General features: G+C 38.8%; 1 protein-coding gene across 2 annotated transcripts in view; it reads right to left on the bottom strand.

Annotated features, from left to right (window-relative positions):
• Nucleotides 1-10,540, bottom strand: part of PRR5 (proline rich 5) — a 68,779-nt gene extending 58,239 nt beyond the window's left edge. The window contains exon 1 of one of the 2 annotated variants that reach the window (XM_072400283.1): nucleotides 10,314-10,540. The gene's annotated coding sequence lies outside the window, so the exon portion shown is untranslated. The remainder of the gene's footprint in view (nucleotides 1-10,313) is intronic. The other variant, XM_072400284.1, reaches the window with a different exon arrangement.
• Between the last annotated feature and the right edge of the window lie 12,650 nt (nucleotides 10,541-23,190).

Genomic DNA, 23,190 nt, shown 5'->3' on the forward strand with positions numbered 1-23,190 from the left:
TTGAAACACATGGACCTAGAAGATTCGTCATCAGGGAATATTTCAGGGATTGTCAGATTCACTGCTTTACATATACACCTCATTATTTGAGAATGGGGTCATTTCCACATTTTTTATAGTTATATGCATAAATTGCATTTATTTATGAGCCGGTGACAAGTCCACTTACATAGAAAGCTATGAGCTCCTAAGCATCTACGTGCAGAAAATGACAAGCAATGGCATAGCTGACCAACACCTGTAAAATGTGTCACTTGTGACTGTTCTTCGGCATCGGGTCAAACTGAACATATGATACTGATACGGAGAAGAGGTTATAACTGGATGCTCCCTTAATCCCAGCCATCTCAACCCCCTATGGAACAAAGCCAGCTTCTTTAATAAGTTCTGGAGCTGCACAGCATCTCAAAGGCTCATTCTTCCATTACAATTTCAAGTATATGTAAACCCAATCTGATAATTCAATAGGAATATACAGAATTACATAGGATAATGTTATTTCACTCCTTTTCATTAAAATAATCTTAGGTGATCCTGCCATAAAGATCCTATTCAGTCCCTTCCTGGTATGGGGTGACAATTGTCTTCCAGTTGTCTTCCTGCATTGTTACCCTGTGACATGCACCACAAGCAGCAATGCCAACACATAGTGCAGCCATATTCAACTGGTATCTTAGAGCCAGTCCAGAGCTATGGACTTTGCAAAACAGGAAGTGTCTAGGAAACAAAATGCATAAAGATAAAAAAAGTGTAAATGTAATTTAAAGAAAATTTGTAAGAAAACCACAGGGAGTGAATGAAATACACAGTGCTTCATTGAAATGTCAACCAGTTAGGGTTATAGCTATTTTAATTCGTTTTCCATCAGTCAAAAATTTTGTGTGTGGGTCATGCAATGTAACAGCTAAACCCAACTCATTTCAGCAAACCTAGAAAAGACTGCAAAGCTGCTAAAGGAAAAACACATCAGGACTAATAAATGAAAGGGTCTGAAAAGGTGCTCTTGTATCCTATAGAAACTATATGGTAGAAGATTTTCATATGCACGCTAAGTCACTACATTGAGTGAAAGCAGTTGGGAACCATTCAGTGCCACTACACACAATGATGGTGGAGCATGCTGCATTTCCTAAAACAGACAAGTCCTTTTTGGCCATATGGTTATTATTATTATTAATTATCACTACTTAAACAGTGCCAACATATTACACAGCGCTGTACAAAGTCCATAATCATGTCATTAACTGTCCCTCAAAGGAGCTCCCAATCTAATGCCCCTACCATAGTCATATGTCATTACCAACACACCCAGGTCAATTTGGGGAGAAGCCAATTAAGCTAACTACATCTTTGGAATGTGGAAAGAAACCCATGCAAACGTGGGGAGAACCTGCAAACTCCATGCAGATAGTGTTCTGGCTGAGATCTAAACCTGGGATCTAGCACTGTAAAGGCCAAACACTAACCAATGAACCACCATGCTGCCCATGGTCGCTATTGGAAGAGCTGCTCTACAAATGTGGGTACCTGCAGCACTCCTAGGTGCACAGAAGCCGGGCTGTATGCCCGGGAGCAGCGCGCTGTGTGTTTTTCCACTGCAAGGCCCTAACAGTGGAGACCTGAATGCCATGGAGGGATTAACTTTTTGGAGAGATTTTTAAGTATCATAGATACTATAAACATATATCAAACCCTGCCCTGTTCTGTCCAAAACTAAAACAAAAACTTTTGGACAGAGTTCCATTTTAAAGCAGGAACAAACAGTGAATACCTTTTTGTTTCTGAAAATTGAGCCGGATTGCACAGAGCTTCTTACACATGGGTTGAGTGGGTTGGTTTCCTGAAGTCAGTCTTCCCTTCTCGTTGTACCTCTCATTGATCACCCAGGTCTTCCCATGATAGTCTTTCTTCTCCAGTCTTGGAGAGCTTTAACAAATCAGGCCCTATGAGTGGAGTTATTGCAATACCAGGTTTCACCAGCAGGTGACTTGATAAAATTGCAGCAATGACTGGGGTTTAAGTAGCTTTTAAATTTCATCAAATCTTGGAAAAAATTCATAAATAGGACTTTTTATCCTTTTTACCTTGCATATAACAAGGCTGATCCTCCTCACTGATTTCCCTAATTACTAAATCATAACTGGAGTTGAATCTACACGGTTCCTGACAGTACAAGGTAACATCTGGCTCTCAAATGTAAAGTAAGACAAAATTCTTCACATTTTAATTGAAAGTCATGTTGTTTTCCTGCAGGTCAGACACCCTGCAAAACACATGACTGGTTAAGAACTAGTCAAGCGAGCAATGTCAGAACGGCTGGAGTGTTTAAAGGGAAAATAAGTTCTATTTCCAGTAAATAGAGTTTAAATTGTAATATTTAACTGTAAATGATTTTGTATGAAATGTACATATTTTACATACTTGCAGCAGTACATTTCTACATAGAACTATGCAGATCTTCCACCTTGTGATGTCTGTATTGTATTGCTGTCACGATTAGGTCTTGGCTATGCAGAATAAATTGTTCTCCATCATGCAGGTCTGTCTGGTAGAGTTACACTGAGCAGTGATGACTGGAGACCATATATAGTGGCCCCAATGTATATTTGTCTATTTGTACTTTTTTCTACTCTACCTGCCACTTCCCAGGGGCCCCAGACAGCAAAAAAGATTATTGTCTGTGGGGTGGTCTGGAATATTGTAATTTATTTGTACAGGAAGATGAGTTGGTGGTAGGGAGACCCAAGCACATAGGTAAATGTAAAGTATTCTGGAGTGGGGCTTCTATATATGTCCCTGGAGTTAGGTTGTAAATATTATTAGTAACTAGTATTTTTATAGCACTGACATAATACGCAGCGCTGTACAAAGTCCATAGTCATGTCACTAGCTCTCCCTCAGGGGGCTCACAATCTAATGTCCCCATAGCCATATGTCTTTACTACAGTCCAAGGTCAATTTGGGGGGAAGACAATTAACCTAAGCACATGTTTTTGGAACATGGGAGGAAACTGGAGAGCTCGGGATAAAACAACATAAACACAATAAGAACCTGCAAACTCCATGCAGAGAGAGTCCAGGCCGAGATTGGAGCCTGGGGCCTAGCCCTGCAAAGGGCAGAGTACTAACCTCTGGGCCACTGTGCCACCCACAAAACCCATAAAACATAAATATGTCAGTAATTAGAGATGTGTTGGCTGCGTTGGGTCCCATGACCCTTGTTAAAAGTCAGAGACATTTGTACTTGTTCCAAAGCCTGCAGGCAGCCGTGGGAGAATAGAAGTAAATATCATCATCTCCCACATAGAAAATCCTTTACAGCAATGACTGACCTTTATAACATTTCCTACATGTGCTGAACCTTTGGTATCTTTTCAATTATTTCCAATTGTTTCTCATATGCATGTACTTTATGTTCTTTGACCTCACTTTATATTTCAGATTTTGTTAATAGCCATATGATAAGTTATATAAACATGGAATCCCCTTCTATGGAGAATAAAATGGTGCTGGGACCAGGGGTCATTGTTGCATTGATGCCCATCCTGAAGTGTTTCAGACACTGAGAACTGTAGGAGAATATGTTTATAAGGGCTTTTACAGCATACAGAGGGCTAAAAGTGTATCTAAACCCCAAAACAGTAAGTTAATATAATATTTATTACTATAAATAAATGTATAAATTAACCAGTTATTAGATGTTGAGTCTGTGTTCTTTTTTTCAGATTTTTAAATTTTTTCTTGCCTGGGATAACAACTCACTGTACTGTACGGAGCAGCAGAATTGTCGTCCCAGGCTAGTAATATGGACTAAAAAAAGTTCTGCTTCCTATTATTGTCATTACATAAAGTGGCTACTTTCATAGTATACAGAAGAAAGCTGATATGCTGATATTGTTTAGAAGTTACAAGAACACTGGAATTAAGAAAGGGTTAACCTAAACTGTTGCAGAAAATGTACTTAACCTGAAAAAAAATGTTGTCACTGCATTTTAGGACTGTAATGCTGCAATATATTACAGTTTTGTTGTTGGGATTAGATATACTTTAACCAGGCGGTATTTCTTATGCACACCCCAATGAGCTGGCTGGAAGAGGAGACATAAAAAGAAGCAGACCTGCAGGCTCTATATACTAATATAACAATCTGTATCATATCCATCTATAGCTTTTTTCTTCTTCTGTTTTTTTTTTGTTCATTTTACAATTTTCTTCTCGCCTCCTTTGCTGGAGTCAAAGTGAAATTTCATTTCAGTTCTCATTCATTTCAATTGACAATAACTATCTGGATATAAAAAGAATGTAATAATTAGCTAAAATCTTTAAAGCTCAATGAAACTAAAAAAGTTTAGGCTATAGGACCCCCTTTAATCAATATAGTGGCTGTATAAAATTACAGACACTGTGTCACTGGAAGCTGTGCACATACATATAGACCACAAGCATATCTAGCTGTCCGGTTAGAGTTCTGCTTTAAACCCCATCATTTTGCTCCTGGTACAGCCCTGTTATGTCATATGTTATGGTACTGATTTATCTTTTTTTTATTAATGCTCAGGTTTGTGGTTTTACATACTGTAGCCACTTCCTAATATATAAATCTGAATTGAGTCAGCAACAAATCACACTGCGCTCAAGTCAAAATATTATTTTTACCCTATTTTCCATGTCTGACTCGGCAGGGAAAAGCCCGTATTTGTGCATCACACGTCTCTCTGCTTTATCAATATTTGCATTCTCGAACAGTAGAGCACAAACCGCATCATTAACTTTACAGCTTCAGTCTCAGCCATGTGAAGATTCTTATTTTGTGATAAGGGAATACTAAAGTGACCCTGTCACTAGGATGAAAAATAGCAGACAGAAGCACCCTGTAAAAGAATATGGCAAATACTTACCTCTATGGCGGTCAGCAAGTGAAATCATGTGTTGGAGTCTGTTCCCTGCTGGATTCTCTGGTTCCAATCACTAACCGCAATGTCACTACAAGACACAATAGTGATGTACAAACGATGGGGCTCAGTGATGGAGTGGCCAGGCAACTAGAATTCTTAGAAACAAGTTATTAAGGGCAGTCTACATATTTCTCTATCTACATGTTTCTTATAACGTCTTCTTTTTGTCTGCAGAATGTTGCAAAACCTGAAAGGGACCAGGATTTTTTCTTAAATTCTTTAGACAGGATCTGACTGGTTATCGGGTAAAGAATCTTCAAAATTCTCTGGAAATGTGTGTTCCCTGATTTCCCAATCTAATGTACAAAATTCTGGTTCATCTGCATGGAGTTTGCAGGTTCTCCCGTGTTTTTGCGTGGGTTCCTTCCAGGTACTCCAGTTTCCTCCCACTTTCCCAAAAACATACAGGTAGGTTAACTGGCTTCCCCCCAAAACTGACCTTAGACTGTATTAAAGACATATGATTATGATAGGAACATTAGATTGTGAGCTCCTTTAAGGGACAGTTAGTGATATAACTATGGACGCTCTGCGGAATATGTCGGCCTATATAAAATATTGTGTAATAATATTAATAAAATCCCTTCCCATTGCCCTACCTATGGAGATGGGTGATTGGTCCCACCTGCTACAATGGCAGTTGCAACATTTGTTTCAAACACTTATGTACAATAGACTCATCTATCACACCTATTAATATGGCTAAAGGTATATGGACACTTTCCAAGATATTGAAGTCAGTAGATGCTGCACGATAAAAATAGACATTTTGTGGGTTTCCGCAAAATGTTCTTCTCTACTTCCATGTAACTGGATTTCTCTTCAATAGCCAACCAGGCAAATGTTTCTTTGACTGAATGGGCACACATTTCCAAAAGCCATTTTCATAAAGGCATGGCTTGATAAGTATGGAGAAACATGTGGCCTTAACATTAATGAACATTTTGAAATGAGTTGGATTGAAAGCTAGGTCACATCCAATAAAATTACTTTACAAATTCTTTTTTTGAATAAATGGGTACAAATTCCACAGCTACTCCAAAATATTGTATAAAGTTTTCCATGAATAGTATGTGCTATTGTAACTATTAAGGAAGGGGTGGGGGACTCCATATTCATGTCTCAATGGTTTTGGGATATACGAAAGGATATCCAACAAGCTCATATAAGTATAATGGTCATGTGCTCACAAACTTTTGGCCATATAGTCTATGGAAGGTTTCAGGGAAGGGATCTTAGGAGGCTCTTGGAACTTTGAGGTAAACAGCAAAGATCTCTAGTACAAGACCACCTTGACACTGACACTATACCAGTCCTCTGTGCTGGGATCCCCTATGCAAAGATTATATAGCACTGGAATCCTACACCAGAGGAACCTTATACTGGGCCCATTTATAGTTTACTTTGGTCTTGGACTATGGCATTTTGGTCTTTTTTGAAGTCGATCTTTACAGTAAATTATTTTTTATTTTTAATTCTGTCATTAAAAAACTATCCAAGTCCAATCCAGTACCTAGGCTGAGAAGATGCAGAAGCATTGCTGCAGGTAGGAGGCATCATTTCCTCATTTTCATCATCTTCAATTATCAGCCTCCAACTCTGTAACTTTGAAGTCATAAGGTGAAAGGATAAAACAGAAGGCTGTATCAGACATCTATGAATCTAGCTAAGAACTGCTTGGACACCAGAATTTATATTATTGTGCGTTTCTGTCATGTCAGGGTCAACTTTTAAGCCAAGAAAATAGATGGCAATCCTGGAAGATGTCTGAACAAAAAGGACACCATCCCTCTGGAAGGCAAAAAGGGCATTGCCAGGGGGAGTATTATGATTTCCAAGATAATCTCAGGGTTCTTTTCATAAAAGTTTTTACTCAACTAAAGAGTTAACTCAACCAAAATAAACACATTTTTCACATTGCAATTTATTGGACAAATGCATGAATTATAAGTAAAAGTTGATTCACACATTTTCAAAATGAATGCAATGTGAAAGATGTGTATTGTTTGGGTAAAAGTTGGGTGAATCATGGTTGATAACATGTATAAACATTTACACATTACTTAGCATGGATGCAACACACATGAAAATATTTAGTATAGATAAATCTAGGTCTGTTGTAAGGTTATATTTGGAATGCATGAAAGTTTTCATTAACTTTGTGCCACCTATGGGTTTTGTTCATTACAAGCAGTCAGCAGAACCAGTGATCAAAGGTCTCAAGTTAACATCGGGTGAATGCATTTGTTACCAAAACAATGTTAAGTGGACGTAGAGTACTGAACTTTGGTATTTTATTTCCAGTGAACATTTCATCATTTTACACTATGTTGGACTGCATATTTAGGATTGGCTAATAATAATTCATTTAATTATGCACTCCAGCCAAACATCTTCTTACACAATTTACATACATATATGGGGGTTATACATAAATGCTGGTATTGTTTGTATTTCTGTCTAATCAGTCAAGTTTAAACAGCTTGGCTAGACAGGAAAAAAACACTGGTGACCTGACTTTCCTCTTTAGCAGATTCTCAATACAACTTGGTTGCCTTCTTCTCCTCCTGTTCTTGGACAGTGAAGGAGAAGTGCTAGGCTGATGTGTTCTCCTTCTACTAACTTCCCCTTGTCAACACATGTGCATACGGGTGACCTGATTGGCTTCTAGTGCCAACCCTTTATCCCCCAGACTTACGACACAGGGACTTACGACTAAACCACTATATCTTCTGCAAATACTTTTTTATTAGGGCCACAAATCAAAGACTTGGCCCCATGGGAGTGTCACCCAACCACATTTCTTACCTAATCTTTATTTTGGTTTATAGTATGTACAAATGTTGGGAAATTGAGATGGCCTGAAAGCTTGAACTTTTTCTTGCAGGGTAAAGTTTGCCTGGAGGAGATTTAGGATGGTAAATTTCATTTGATCGATGATGCATGAGACTAAGATGGCTGGTTATACAATGTTTATGGTCATGGTTTACAAGGTAATAAAAGTTAAATTTAAACCCAATAGAGGGACCTGGCTAAAACCTTCCCACCCTCATGTCTGGTGGTAATTATTTTTATTTATTGTATATATTGTTGGAGTGATATTGGGTGTGTATAAACCCATAGGACATTGTTCCTGCAGTACGGGTGCATCCTACGCAAGTCTATGAACATTATTGTTTTGGTTCAGACACCCCCCCCCCCCCCCCCCTCCCCACTAGATTTATACCAGCTGTAATATGACGTTGGTGGAGATTTGCACAATCATGTGTAGGGATCAGTAAGGCAGGAAATAAAGGAAGACCTTTCCAACAGTACACAGACAGCAAAAATAACTTGAGGGGGCTGATTTATTAAAGCTCTCCAAGGCTGAGAGGATACCCTTTCATCAGTGAAGCTGGGTGATCCAGCAAACATGGAATAGATCTGGTCCAGAATTTAAAACATTTGCATTTCAAACATAGCCAATGACTTCTGGAAATCCATTTTAGGTTTGCTGGATCATCCAGTTTCACTGATGAAAGTGTATCCTCTCAGCCTTGGATAGATTAAATAAATCAGACCCAATAAGTCTAAGCACTAACTCATCTGATCCTTGCTTAAGAGAAGAATCAGCCAATCTCCACTCCGATCCTCCATGCAAACAGAAAACAGCACTGAAGGCAATATGGGGCAGAATAAATCTTTTAACTTCATACTATTCTTTTTTATCAACCGCAGGAAAAGTGTGACCATAATTTTGTGTTAACTAGTGAGTGTACCTTAAGAAATGCAATTTATATAAAGTTATTAATATTTAGGAAACTTATTTCTGGGTGCATTTCTCTGCCATGTTGGGACATTCAAACATTTCATAAAAACATAGGGGTTTTCAATATATTTTGTTCCAATATGGTAATTCCTATGGGTTAGACTAACTTTGAGCCACTAACCCAGAATAAATATGCAGATAAGTTTGGCTGACACTGCGTACCTACTCAGTATTGTAGGTCCAAATAATGGCGAGACTGCATGCATACATTTCTCATGATAGTTTACCCTAAAACTGAACTCATAAAACTCAATATTCATCCAAAGCAATGCTGCCAAAGAAAGAGTATAAATATTATACTAGCTGCTGCAGAACAGCTTCGGACCCTGGAAATAAAAAAAAAAATGCCAAATGAACCACACCCAAAAGGTACCAAGGAGGCAATTAATACAAAATGCAACCTTGCCAATCAAGTAAAAAGTTCAGAAAAATCAGAAGAAGCTGCAGAATATCTTTGCAGTCTAATACTAATCAAAGATTTCACAAAGCCCATTTACCAAAAAAGTTCTGGGGGAAGTAAAATAAAAAACCTGAGCCACCCAGCCCAAGAAAAGCTAAAACAATTCCCAGCTGCTGCAGAACCTAATTGAAGTCTATTAATATTCACAAACTTCACAAATGCCCATGTAGCTCTGCCCAAAAAGATGCCAGGGGGGAATAAGATGAAAAACCTGAGCCACCCAGCACAGGAAGAATCTGCAGCTGCTGCAGCACATCTTTATAGGACAGATGCATATAATATCTCAGCAGACAATATCTAAAACTTTCATCCAACAATTTTTAAACCCTTGACAGCACTTCAGTCTCAAAGGGGTTAAAGAGACATTGAAAACCCAAATGCAATCATCCTGGGGTCCCAATTCTCTTCTTGCAATGCTTCCTACATTGTTAATGCAAAAATACCCCACAGGGACCGACTCAAATTACAACAATATGTCTCCAATTAAAAACATAGGGCTCTACATCTGTGCTAATATGATATTTCTTGTAATCTATAAAGCCCATTCTTTTCGTCATTTAGGAGACCGGACAGCATGCACAACCCAAACCCCCTCTTATTTATGTAAACTGCATTAACCAGGCGCAAAGCTGTGCGCAAAATATCATCTTGTGCAAAGATCGTGTCCTTTTCTAGCCTTCCCAGACCAATGTCAGCGGTCGTAGCACCGATTTCTCCAGCGGCTACAGCGGTTTTACTTGCATGCGTCTCAGGAAAACCCTTGCGTGTCTATATCGATCAATATTATTATTATTATTAATACTAATAAACAGAATTTATATAGCAGTAACATATTACGCAGCGCTGTACATTAAATAGGGGTTGCAATGACATACGAATACAGACAGTGACACAGGAGGAGAGGACCCTGCCCCAAGGAGCTTACAATCTAAGAGGTGGAGGAATTAACACACAATATAGAGAAGACACCCAGCCTACAGTGCAATTAACCTCTTAGGTGCTGGCAGGCAGGCAAGCAGCATTGCAGAGATTTGTAACCCATTGGGGCTGCATCAATGTAATGACATTTTCTAGGTGGGGTGAGACTCACCTGGAGCAGTTAGCAGGTCATGCAGATTAGAAGAAGGAGATCCCTGGGATCTGACTGCTAGAAGGAGAAATGGGGGGAAGCAGCTGGGGAAGAAGAAGGGGTTGGGATGACATAAAGCCCTCCTTTTAGGCAGCTGGCTGTAAAAGCCCTCCAGACAGGGTAGTGACAGGCTCACCCCTGGCCCTATAGTAAGCTGTCTCTGCCTTGATCTCTGGCTGCTGTGTTGCCATCCTCTTGTGATTGCTGTGGGTGACTCCCCTGCTCTCCCTCCCTGCACAGTCACTGGCTGTCTCTCCTCCCTCTCTGTGATATATGTACAGTAACACTCAGTGTACAGGCTGCTGGGAGCAGAATGGGCTCTCTGCACTCAGGCTTCACTGGAGCCACTATACATCCTTCTATTAACACATCATGGCCATGCAAAAACAAAGGGCCACATGCTATAGGGGCATCAAATCTCCCCCTCTACTTCCTCAGGGCATGCTTTCTCATGAATACACATGCACGTGTCAGTGTGTATAAAGTGTACCTAAACTCAGAAATGTCCCTTTACATTTAAGGGTAGACAACCCTTTTATGTAAGCTAAAAATTCTGTTTTTTTTTTAGTGCAATGCTTCCTAGCACCGCCACCTAATTTTCGATTGCCTAGGCGATCGACAATGAATGCGCAAAGCCTTCTGGGATACCTACGTCACGCAACCTGGGCATGCGCAAAAAAAATTGCTTATCACGCGCATGTGCCATGAGATCGGCAAGTTTTTTTTCCATCCTACCCCTATCCCTCCCGATCTCTTGCCTGGGTCTGGTGACGTAGGATGAAGAACCCGAAAGAAGGGACGAAGATGGGGGGACACAGAGCGCCGGGACGGATCCTGGGACGACACAGGACCCAATGCAGGACAACCTTAGATAGATTGAACTGCCCTGCGGGATAGAAGGTAAGTGTATTTGTGTTTTTTGGCAGTTTTCAGTTTAGTTTCTCTTTAAATTAAAGCATAAAGGGTATCCAAACCAAAGAACAAGATTGGTATGTATTGTAGCCTCCCAGTCCTCTAATGTGGGGGCTGTTTTGTCCTCTGATCACATGCTGGTAAAGAACTTTCTGTCCTAGGGTGATACCAATCACTCACCCTTTTATTATTATTTTTATTATTATTATTATTTTATAAACAGGATTTATATAGAGCCAACATATTATGTAGCACTGTACATTAGAGGTTGCAAATGACAGACGAATATAGACAGTGACACAGGAGGAGGAGAGGACCCTGCCCCGAAGAGCTTACAATCTAGGAGGTGGGGGAAGTAACACACAATAGGAGGGGAGATATGTAGTGGTGGGAAGTAGTGAGGGTTTCAAAAGACAGAAGAAGATGGGTAGGCAAGTTTAAAAGATGGGTTTTGAGAGCTCTTTTAAATGAGCAGAAAGTAGGAGCAAGCACAATAGGACGAGGAGGGGGTTACAGTAGTCCAGACGAGAGATGATAAGAGCGTGTACAAGGAGTTCGGTGGTCTCTGGGGACAGGTAGGGGCAAAATAGAAAAAGTTTTGGAAGTCTTTCTCAATCATTTTACTCCATGGAAACCCCTGAAAGATTTTTTAGGTCTAAGGGAACCCCTGCTAAACGTCATTGAGGGTAATGGGAAAAAAGCTCCTACATTTAGGATCAGTGGGATGAGTGCCCCGTTTTACAATGCTGGTCAGATTGCAACCCTTACAGATAGTTCTTGTAGCTGGCTTTGAATAACACTGGCCCTGGACTATTAAATGGGAGGTAAGTCAACCACATGTTCAGATCCCTAGCGACTACTGGAAGAATCCTTGGAGTCTGGGGTAACAATGTTGCTTCTATTATACAGTACAATGAGTGAGTGTTGTCAGCCTGAAAAAAGAAAACAAATGCAGCCGCCACATCTAAAGACTTTAAAGCAGGATGTGCACTATAAGCAAGGTCTGCTTTTTTAATTAAGTCCCCCTCCCTTTAGATAAAATGTTGCATTACACTGATGGAGTATGCTGAGTAATCCAAATCTCACGAGAATAAGTTGCAGCACAGTGCAGGATGGGCTTCCAGCAGGATTTAGGCTAATTTAAAATATGATGTTGAAGCTACATTTGCCTAGACTCCACAAACAGAAGCAGAAATAAAATATGTTTTTTAACTAACTTTGCTAATTCCGTTTAATGCATTGTTTTAGAACCTGTTGGCACCAGCATTTTTATGTTATTGTGCTTATAATGCACAGTCATTGGTGTCCATTGTAACATAAATTGCACTGTGTTGCAATTCTTAGTTAACAAGCATTGCAGTGCTTTCTTTTTTATTTTCACAATGTTTTACAGTGTTTCAGAATGCTTTCTGCAAAAATACAACATATCTGTATTTTAACAGCTCACATAAGACATAAGACAAATGTGTTTGTTCTTGCCCTAGGCCTTATGTTACAATTCTGATCCTGTTTTTAAATCATCAAAATATATCTTTGCGTGCTGCAAATTTTTAGATATCCCTGTGTATTTTATAATAGTATTGGCCCATTGCAGAAAGCCACTTAACCCATAGAGTTTCTGTCTTGCATAGTCTTCTTTATCTGGCTTCTATTCTGCTGACACTTGAACAATTTACTCAGCCTAATAGAAACCACCAGCTCCTACGAGTCTCGCAGTGACATGCTTTCAGTTCCTTATTCAGAGGTGCAAAGGTGGTCCTGGCGGAAGTGGTCACATGAATGACAGAGTGCTATATAGCAACCTAAACTGTTGAAATATAATACAAGAGAAAGGGCTTTAGACAGGGACAAAATTACTGTCAAAGCATATCAGAGCCCCACTATGGTTCTTACTACTGTTTTGGTATATTATCCAACCCAACATCAGTCTGATATACCTTATTCCTTTAAATGGAATACATATCATCCATTAGGAACCATTCTATATCAGTGCTTTCTTCTCATCTACAATATCTGTACGGCCATCTGCACTTGTAAAGTTAGGCTGTGTACATACTTGCAATGCTTCTCGCCTGATAATCAGCTCAGGGCCGATATCAGACAAGAATTTGGCGTGTGTACAGCGCCCGTCGTCCATTGTTCAAATGACCGTCCTGGCAGATCTTCGGACGATGGATGACGAACCATCGCAATGGAAGCAAAGGGGGGAGAGAGCGCAGCAGGGTGGCGCTCGATCGTTCTCCACCTGCCCTCTCCATAGAGCAGAACAGTGTCGTATGTACAGCACTCATTCATGCATCGTGCAGTCCTTAGTCATTGGAAAGGACAATGAAAGATCCTTTCCAATTATTGCATGCGTGTACCCAGCTTTACTGTATGAATCTACAAAACAGATACTAGAACCCATCCCTGCCTTTGGTCCCTGTACTCCTCATTTGTATTGCCAGGGTTTTTACTGTGGTATGTAACCCTAGGAGAGATTCACTCTCTTTTTCCCCTGGTGATCATTATCAATGGGACAGAAAATAATGGAGCATCCAAAATTTTACTAAACAAAGTTGGATGGGATAACTTCCGATGGTGGTCACCTGTTTTAGTGTCTTCCCTTCATTTTGGGGAGATTTCCTTTCTCTCGCCGTGTCTTCTACAGAGGAACTGGAAAATAAAACAAATGTTTTTGCTTTTAGATGCATTTTAATTAGCTGCGACAATTGGCTGTGTAATATCCATATTGCTTTTAAAAAAAATGAGTTGATGGATGTAGAACAGCCTTTCTCATTTTTTTTTTACCCCTAAGGAACATTTGAAATAATTTTTAGGTCTCAAGGAACCTTCTAAAACCTTTTTTCTTGGTTCTAAATTGGTGGCCAGTGGAAAGCTTCACCCCTACAGTAGTGGCTAAAATAAAATCATTGGAGTCAGCTGGCTCTACCAAGTGGTGTTGGCCCTAGAACTGTGCAGGCATAATCAAATAGGAGGTCAATCAGCCACAGATTAAAGAAACCCATAGCAATCTTTGGAGGAACCCTGAGTTCAATGGAACCTTGGCTGAGAATATTGGATTTAGAACATAAGGAATGTGATCAAAAGAGAGGAAATTGAAATTTTTAGTTACTGATGTCTTGGGTGGCCCAGAGTTCCTCCAATAATAAAGGTGTTTCATGTATTAAATCTAAGAAAACAGTAAGTATTTATTCTACTAGTGAAAGCTGAATGTCAGATGTTAAAAAGCAGACATAAATGCTGACAAGAGGAAAGGAGGAAGGTGACCTTATTAGTCTCTTGCTTCTCCTTCACTGTTTAATATTAGGTTGGAGGTGGGGAGGTGACCTGTCTGTATTGGATACCTGCAGTACAGAAAAGTCAGGTCATCAAGCTGGCTGGCTTCTGTAGCAGGGCTGAATGTACAGAAACACAAAAAATACTTATTTAGCATTAATTTGTGTATTGGAATGATCTTTAAATGAAGCATACATAGCTATGGCACTATATTGTAGTCTCCACTGAACAGAAGCTTTAATGTTAATGTTAATCAGACTCATCAATGACCAATACAATGTTGTAAGTTGCTTTCAGTAGGTATCTTTGGGAAGAAGTGTTTGCCTTTTCCAGCAGGGGTTCTCAATAAAGTAGTGGGGTGGGATGCAGGAATGTTTAGATAAAATAATTACATACAGAGCAGGTGATTCAGTGTTCAATGTTCAGATTTCAGATAGAAGACCACCCTGGTTGAAAATGTAGACTGAGATCCCGAGAGTTAGATTTTAATGGTGTTTCCCCCATGTCAAATGTATTCATAGATGCCGCTGCAGGGTTTGAGAAACATTAATGGTTAAGTCATTAATGATGAGACATTATAACTATAATTAGTTCAGCATTTTGCAGTCAGGGTAATTAGCAGCTTAATATAGTTGCTGAATATTCTAGGACAATTGGAAGACTAGAGATTGCAGTGTGTGAATGCAAATGATAACTTTGTATTAATGGTGCCTTTATGCTATGGTCTGATTATAAAAGCATTATTCAATTATATTAAATATATGGAACAACTGTAATAGTGGTGGTGAGGTGGGTGAACGAAAGGACCTCCATGTGCCATTAAGTAAATGCTTTTTACAAAAATACATTTAAAGAAAATGGTCCTTAGGAAGCACAAAGGCTGCTGTTCTTCATAACTTAAACTGGAAATGCTTGTTACCTGGCAGTCATGTTGATCACATGGGATTAGAACCTGGTTGTTGACCTTGAAAAAGTATACAGATTAAGATACAGAAGTGCTGACTTTGCTTTTCTGATTTACTTTGTTTTTTTTTTAACTTTTTGTTGAAAGATGTTTCAATAAATAACAATAAAAACAGAAAAACAATCAAATAGATTGACAAAAAATATACAAATGTTTAGAAAAACATACATTAAATAAAAAAACAAAAAAAAAAAAAACAAAACAAGGAAAACTAAACAGAAACAAAAGGAAAAAAAAAAGACAGGCATATGAAAGAATACCTATATGATATGGAAGAAGAAAACAAATGCTTACACAATCTCGTTGACAATATCAGAAAGTTTCGATTCACATATCATCTATGAACACAGGGGGATCATTTTCTAACAAATTTTCTAACATGCACAAAAGCATACCAGGAGGTATGTTCAAACATAGACATAATCTGACGTTTTATTGAAGGAGACTGGATTTCTATATAGGATTCCTTATCCAGAGATGCCTCAATCCATGCCATTCTGAAAACATATCCCAGTTTTTCCTGAAAAAGCCCAAGCGTCCAATGGATTTGGGTGTATCCATTTATGTAGTATTGTTTTTTTGGCCACTAAGGAGAGGATATCCAATAAACTTTGGCTGCCCCTAGTAATTTTTGCACCTTGTAAATAGGTATCTAAAATAGCCCATTCCGGGGTCAGTGGAACGTAGTTAATCAAATATAAAGTAATGTAATGAGCCACCTCTTGCCAGAACTGCTTTATTTTACGGCAGTTCCAAAAAGCATGGTATAAGTCTGCCTGATCCTGTGCACACTTAAGACAGTTAGAGGTAGGGGCATAGCCCATCAAAAATCTAATTTCCCTGTACATCGCCCAAGGCAGGACTGACCACGCCCTGGAGAATGCAACAAGAATATCATCAGCTGATTTACTTGGAAAATGATCAGACCATTTAACAGGACCCATTTTTCTGGTGGAGTAATCTAAAACTAATCTAATCGTCTTATCATTTTCTGTGATTGCTTTTGTAGAGAGTTTGCCTCTTAACAGCAGAGGATTCTTCCAACCCCTTTCGGATAGGGACTTCAATACCTTCTAAGTGTATGACTGTAATTGCATGAAAACATAGACTGCTGACCTCAAAAAGGAAATTCAGCCACTACCCTCTCAAACCGGAGGGGTCGTTTCGCACTCCCATCCACCAATGAGTTGAACATTAGAGTGTGAATAGTAGGCCATTTCTGCAACAAGGAAAAATGAGGGTGATTCAAATTGCCCCAATATGGTAAAAACAGAGGAGTGACTATTCAGAAGATGTTTTCCCCTAATCCTATTCCACACTGTCCAGCATGAGAACAATAGGGGGTTTGACGTGAATTCCTCAGGAAGTAATTCCCTATGAATGTGTAGAACATGTTTTGGAATAATATTTGGTATAAATTGTTGGTCCAAGGTAGAGTCAGTGTAAATACAAGTAGTATGTAACCAAACTTTAATGTATCATATGATGGAAGCAGCATTATATAACTCAATGTCGGGTAAATTTACTCCTCCATTTCTGGTCGGTTGTTGCGACACACAGAGACTCAGTCTAGCACATTTACATTTAGGAAAAATGTATAAAAAGTTTTCAGGTCTGTCTTTTTACTTACTAAAGATAAAGATTGAAGGATATATAGAAGTTTGGGAAAAATAATAGTTTTTTTATCAAACTAAGATAGGAGATCATAGGTTTTGACCAGTTGCGCAGTTGTTTACTAATAGCTCTGAAAATCGGTTCAATATTCTGAGATTATAATTTGTAAGGATTTTTAGTAATTTGTGTATTCCTAGGTACTGTATTTTCTTTTCTCTTCACACATTTTGTCAAATATAAAGCTTTATATTTATAAAGATTAATAATATAGCCAGATACAGAGCGATATAGAGCAATTAATCTCAAAATAGGCGTCAGGCTGTGTCTCGGGTTAGATATGTTTAACAGCAGATCATCTGCAAAAGCAGTGATCTCTGATTTGCTTTCTAGTTCGGTTCAGGGATTCTGAAAATATTAAAGCCACTGCATAGACCAGATGATAACCAGCATTTTTAGAAAGCAATGGCAGCCTGTGGATTTATGTGATTTAAGCATAAAGAAACACATCATACCCTACTAGAGAGAACTGAAAGGAGGAGCAGAAGGAATCAAGCTGAAAAACTGAGAAGCAGGACCTAACATTACAAATTCTTGCAGTGAGCTGAAATCCCAAGCAGTGTTGTCAGCACTGTTTTCCCCTGCTGGACTACTGAGAACCTTAACCTCATAGAGAATAAAATAGAGAAGTGTTCTGCAGTCCAGCAGGGGAGAGCAGGGCTAACCATGGCTGGGATTTCACTCTACTACAAGAATTAGGAGGTTACTGGATATCTGGCACCCACAGAAATGTGAATACATTGTAAAGATATACTAAATAATTTATATTATAATTAATATTAATAATTATTAAAATTATAAATATTATTATTATTAAAGTGGAACTAGTTCCACAATGAAAAACTGAGAGCAAGCAGGATTTGTGTTGGAGAAGGGACAGACAATGTCTGCAATAACACATACTTACTGTACAATGCTGGGTATACCTGCTGCCTGGGGGATGCGCAGGAGTTACATCATTCTGAACTGGCCAATCAAGAAGGTTAAAAATCCAGAACCCAGAAGATGGGATGAAGGTGGACCAACTCAACATTGCCCATCTCTTCTGCTCTCAAGAACCTGCCTGCTTCCAATTTTTTTCTTTATTAAAAAGTTAATTTTGGAAGTGCTTGATGGACTACAAAGGCAGGAAAAAAAGAAAGGAAATGAATAAACTAAATGTAAATAAAAATTAAAATATAATAAAGCAGGACAATTTGTCTATGGGATATTAGGTTGCAGTGTTGTGTTCATTTGCTTTGTATATATTGCTACATGCACTGATTTTTAGAATTTTCTGTATCATGTGAAAGTAGTGCACAGTGATGACAGATAGCCCTGGCTGACATGTTGGAAAGGTCAGATATGGGTTTCTCATGCACAGATTTTCGGCTACGAGTGTAAGGTGGCAGCCAAATGGCAGCTGTTCTCAATCCTGTTGTGCTGTGTTCCCTGGCAGGTCCTGCGTTCTCTGTGTATTTATGAATATTACTAAAACCTGCTATACACATTCATACAGCTCAGCTCAGGAATACACCGTCCTTGTCAGAGGTGATCAGAAAACGTTATTCAGATTTATAAATACATGTGATCAGCTTAATAAGTGTCTCAAGCAAAAACAATTGTAGATTTGTGTGCGGGATTAGGACCCCATCAGTTTCCTTACTCTTTGTGTATGTGTATGTGAAAATAAGGGAAATCCAAAATTAAAAGTTGTCACCAGAACAGGAATATTAAAAAAGTCCTAAAATGGGGACACTTTCCCAGTGACAACTGTTCAGAGGAGATTTCTTTAGTCATGGTGATTTCTTCTAGTTTTCTGGATAAGAAGTAAAAAGAATTCTCGCCATTTTAGCCAACCTCTATTTTATCCAAAATGAAACTCCCACCAGGGAAGACTCACTTTGTGTCTTTGTGCCCTGATGGCTCTTGTAGTAAAATGAAAGAAAAACCAACAACGTTATTCTAATCTATTCAGTCTTATAAGTGCCTTATTGCTGCCCATGTCTCTACTAGGAAGGTTTCATCTCTCTCTTTTGTCCTGTGACCACCGAAGAATAGAATAGAATAAATTGGATATCTTCCATCTTGGGCTCTTGTTACAATGAAAGAGTTATTCTTATTTTGGAAAGATTTCCTTCCACTTCCTGCTATGTTTTTGGGATAGGAAGTAAAAGGAAAATCTTCCCCATGGAACAACAGGGGATTGGCTACAGATTTACTTAAATGTGCATTCATCTGGATGAGCATATTATTATTTCTATGAATAGCTTGTAAATATAGATAATACATTGACATAGATGTAGCGGCATTTCCTTACATACTGTATTCAAGGCTCAGTGCCTGTGCTTTACTGTCTTTTTACTGTCACATTGCAGGTTGTAGATATAGCTCATGGAGGTCTTTTAGCAGATATTTAGTATTGTAAGAATGCCTCTTGCATGTCACACTTCCTATGCAAAAATTGTGAATTGCTCAAGACCCCATACACACCCCACACATGTGGTTAAGTGTGCTTGTCTCTGGTTTGGAGTGGAGGTGGGGGGGGTGAGAGGAGTGTGCATTCTCCAAACAAGAGCATAAAGTGCAGATGGAGTTAGAGAAATTCTTTCTTATTCTTATGGCAAAATAACTTTGACTGCCCAGGCCAATATTGGTGGCGATACACTAGGACCCTGATTTATTACAAGTTTCTGAGACTGGAAATGTTGGGTGATTCTGCAAATCTGGAATGGTTTTCTTAAAAAACGTTTGCTACTAGTTGACAAATGTTTTTAATCCTGGACCAGATTCACTCCTAGCTTGCTGGATTACCCAATTTAATCAGTCCCCATAAATCATATTTATTAGACTAGAAATTAGAATAAATAAAAATAATAATCAATTAAAACACTGATCAGGAATGCCCATTCTTTGTTTTTTTTAATTTAACAACCCCCAGCCAATGGGAGTAAACTCCTCCTATTACTCTAACAACACAGATCTGTCTGTAAACATCACTGTACGCTCCCATTGGCTGGTGGTAGTTAGGGAGCATTCCCAAATTAACATCAGTAAGCTCTGCTGGCCCATGGGCACATGGTGGTAACCAGTGAAGTTATTAATATCAATGATTGTTTAGTTTGGTCTTCTGCCCATCGAATAGTGCAGTCTTTCTCAAACTTTTTAACATGGGGGAACCATGCCTCCTACAATGGTGACCTCTGGGAAGAATGTGCCCTTACAGATACCAACATGAACATTTGTGTGAATTAAATTAAATGCACAAATTGCTCATTGGGAACCCCTAGAAACCTCTGGAGGGGCCCTAGGTTTCAGAAACACTAGTCTAGTGCACCGGTCGCCAACTTTGGTCTGTGAGAACACTGGTGGTGCATGAGAAAATTTTGGTGGTCCGTGTCTCTGTCCCCCCGTATAGACACAACCCGCCCACTCTCACATCCCAGGCTCAGACCTGCTTGCTAAACATCCTGAAGGGACCGTAACGCAGGGTTGTGCACACAAATTTTGCTGCATCCACAGCCCTGCGCTACTGTACCTCAAGATGTTTAGCAAGCAGGTCTGAGCCTGCAATGGGAGAGTGGGTGGGTTGTGTCTATACGGGAGGACAGGGCCGCGGACCACCAAAGTTGTCATCATGACGTCACTCTGGGGAAAGTTTCTTCCCCTTTAAAAGACACACGGCTTCTCGCGCATTCGCGTCCCGGATTCTGTAGATTTAGTTGCCTGTAAAATTAGAAAGGATGGCGACCACTGGTCTAGTGTACGGCCACCATAAGACTGCACACCTCTGGTATTGTCATGATTCCGCACAAAACAAACTTTAGAGAATTGTAAACATTGGAGTCACTCATCTGATTTCTTGTCACATTTAGGATACAATGTACAATCTGCTGCAGGGGTCATTAGTCAGAGGGCTATATTATTGTGTTTTCCAGGTTAATAAACCAACAGAAGTGTAGTGTTAAGGAATCAATACATTGACTTATTTAGCAAAGAAAAACAAAATCTGGACTGATGATGTGAACAGGCTGAAATGCTTTAAAGGAATTTACTTATCTGTAAAGACAATCTCTGGTTTTCTGGGCACTTTTTCATGGTGTTGTAATGATGTAGCTGGAGCCTCAACAATATTGCAGCCTCCCTTCCATTCTAACTGGAGACAACCCATTAATAGAGGAATGTACCAGTGAATGGTGTTCTTCAGGTGTATATAACCCTAACAATAAATGACTCCTATTTCTCTCTTATAGCCCATGACATATACTAATATTAATATTATTATATTATACTAGTATCTTTTATAAAAATGATCCTGCTAGGAATTTATAGGATAGGAGGACATTCTAGGCTACACACAGATAATCACACATAAGAATCAATGTAATATAGGCTGGAATGTTTTCAGATAGCATGCACCATGTCCATTGTGTGCTTGCTGATTTTACAGCATATGTATAGATAGTTAATTTAAATCCCATGGTGAAAAAGACACAAAAGAATTTTTGTAGTACATAAATGTTTCCTAATCACTCACAGCCATTGCATACAAACCAATGTATTTAAAAAAAAATCCAGAATAAAAGATAAAATATCTGTAGCTCATCAGCTTACTACTTCTCTTTTTACTGACCAAATGCAAGGTGGCGGTTGGAAGAATATCTGTAAGTAAAATTTCAGCAGAAAAAGATCAGGTTGCCTCGCCTGCCAAGGGCTGTGCTATATGACAAAGCTGTGTAAGGTTCAGGATTTGATGGGCAAAAATACAAATTTTGCCCATCTAAACCGCTTTCATGCTATGACCTTGCATCAGCAAGTAAAAATTTATGTTGCATAGTAAAACATTTATTGTTCTAAGATATCTAAATAAAAAATGTTGTTTCACAATGATAATTAACAGGCATATTTATATTCTCTGCTTTGGAATATACTGATACCATCACCTTGTGATATTTGCTCTGCTGTATTTTACTGGAGAGTCACATCATACCAGCTCTGGCATGGACAATTAGCTTTCACAAGTGGAAATTTATTGCACAAAGCATGGTAAGCCTGATCGCCTTAAACCAGTACAATAACACGCTGGTCCTGGTACCACAAAGATTTACAGCTCAGCAGATCTGCTGCAGCTTAGTTCTGCAATCAGCATTTTTCCTTCTGAAATAAAAACTTCATTGACTTTATTGATTTATCCTGGTGTTCAGTTCTAGTTTGATGTTTATTTTTAAGGTTTAAAATTTCTCAAGGACAGTAGGATTATTTTGTGTTTGTCATTAGCAAAACAAATTTGAAATAAGTTTGTACTGAAACTTAGTGGTTGATAAACAGAAGTGCAAATATTGTATGTGAATAAAATGTCAAATGACACCAATTCTCCATTACAAAAATATATATATAAAAATAATATATAAATAAAAAAAATATATAAAAAAAAATACTTTGCTGGTAAAGTCAATTTAATAATGAAACTCAATGAGTCTAAAAAAAGAAAAGTTTTGTCTCCAAAGTCACAACTAGCAGGTGTGCAGATGCGGGAACTCAGCACACAGATTTCACCAATACAATCCCCTAGAGATAGAAGAGATTACCAGGTGGTTTTACCCTCTAGCCTACATCAAACGCTGAAATATTGGACTGAGCCTGTAAATCAGCTTTTCTCAAACTTTTTTTTTATCATGGGGAACCCCTTGAAATAATTTACCAGCAATTAGGGAACCCCGGCTATAATTACTATATCTACAGCTTACAGTACATTAGTGGGGGGGTCATTGGGAAGAATGCTTTTACACTGCTGACCATTGGAGAGAATGTCACCATTACAGATAGCTAAAACAAACCTTGGCGTCTGTTAAGCTGACCTGAGATTCACAAATTGCTTAAGGAACCCCATGAACCTCTGGAGGAACCCTGGTTGAAAAACACTGCTGTAAATGGTTAGGATTTTACTTTACTAGACTTTGCTTTTAATAGTTGTTTATGCCAGAAATATGACTGTGTTGTGTCTAAGAGTGCCATGTGTTAGGCATTAATAAA

This window comes from Pyxicephalus adspersus, chromosome 2 (genome assembly GCF_032062135.1).
Source record: "Pyxicephalus adspersus chromosome 2, UCB_Pads_2.0, whole genome shotgun sequence".
NCBI lineage: Eukaryota > Metazoa > Chordata > Amphibia > Anura > Pyxicephalidae > Pyxicephalus > Pyxicephalus adspersus.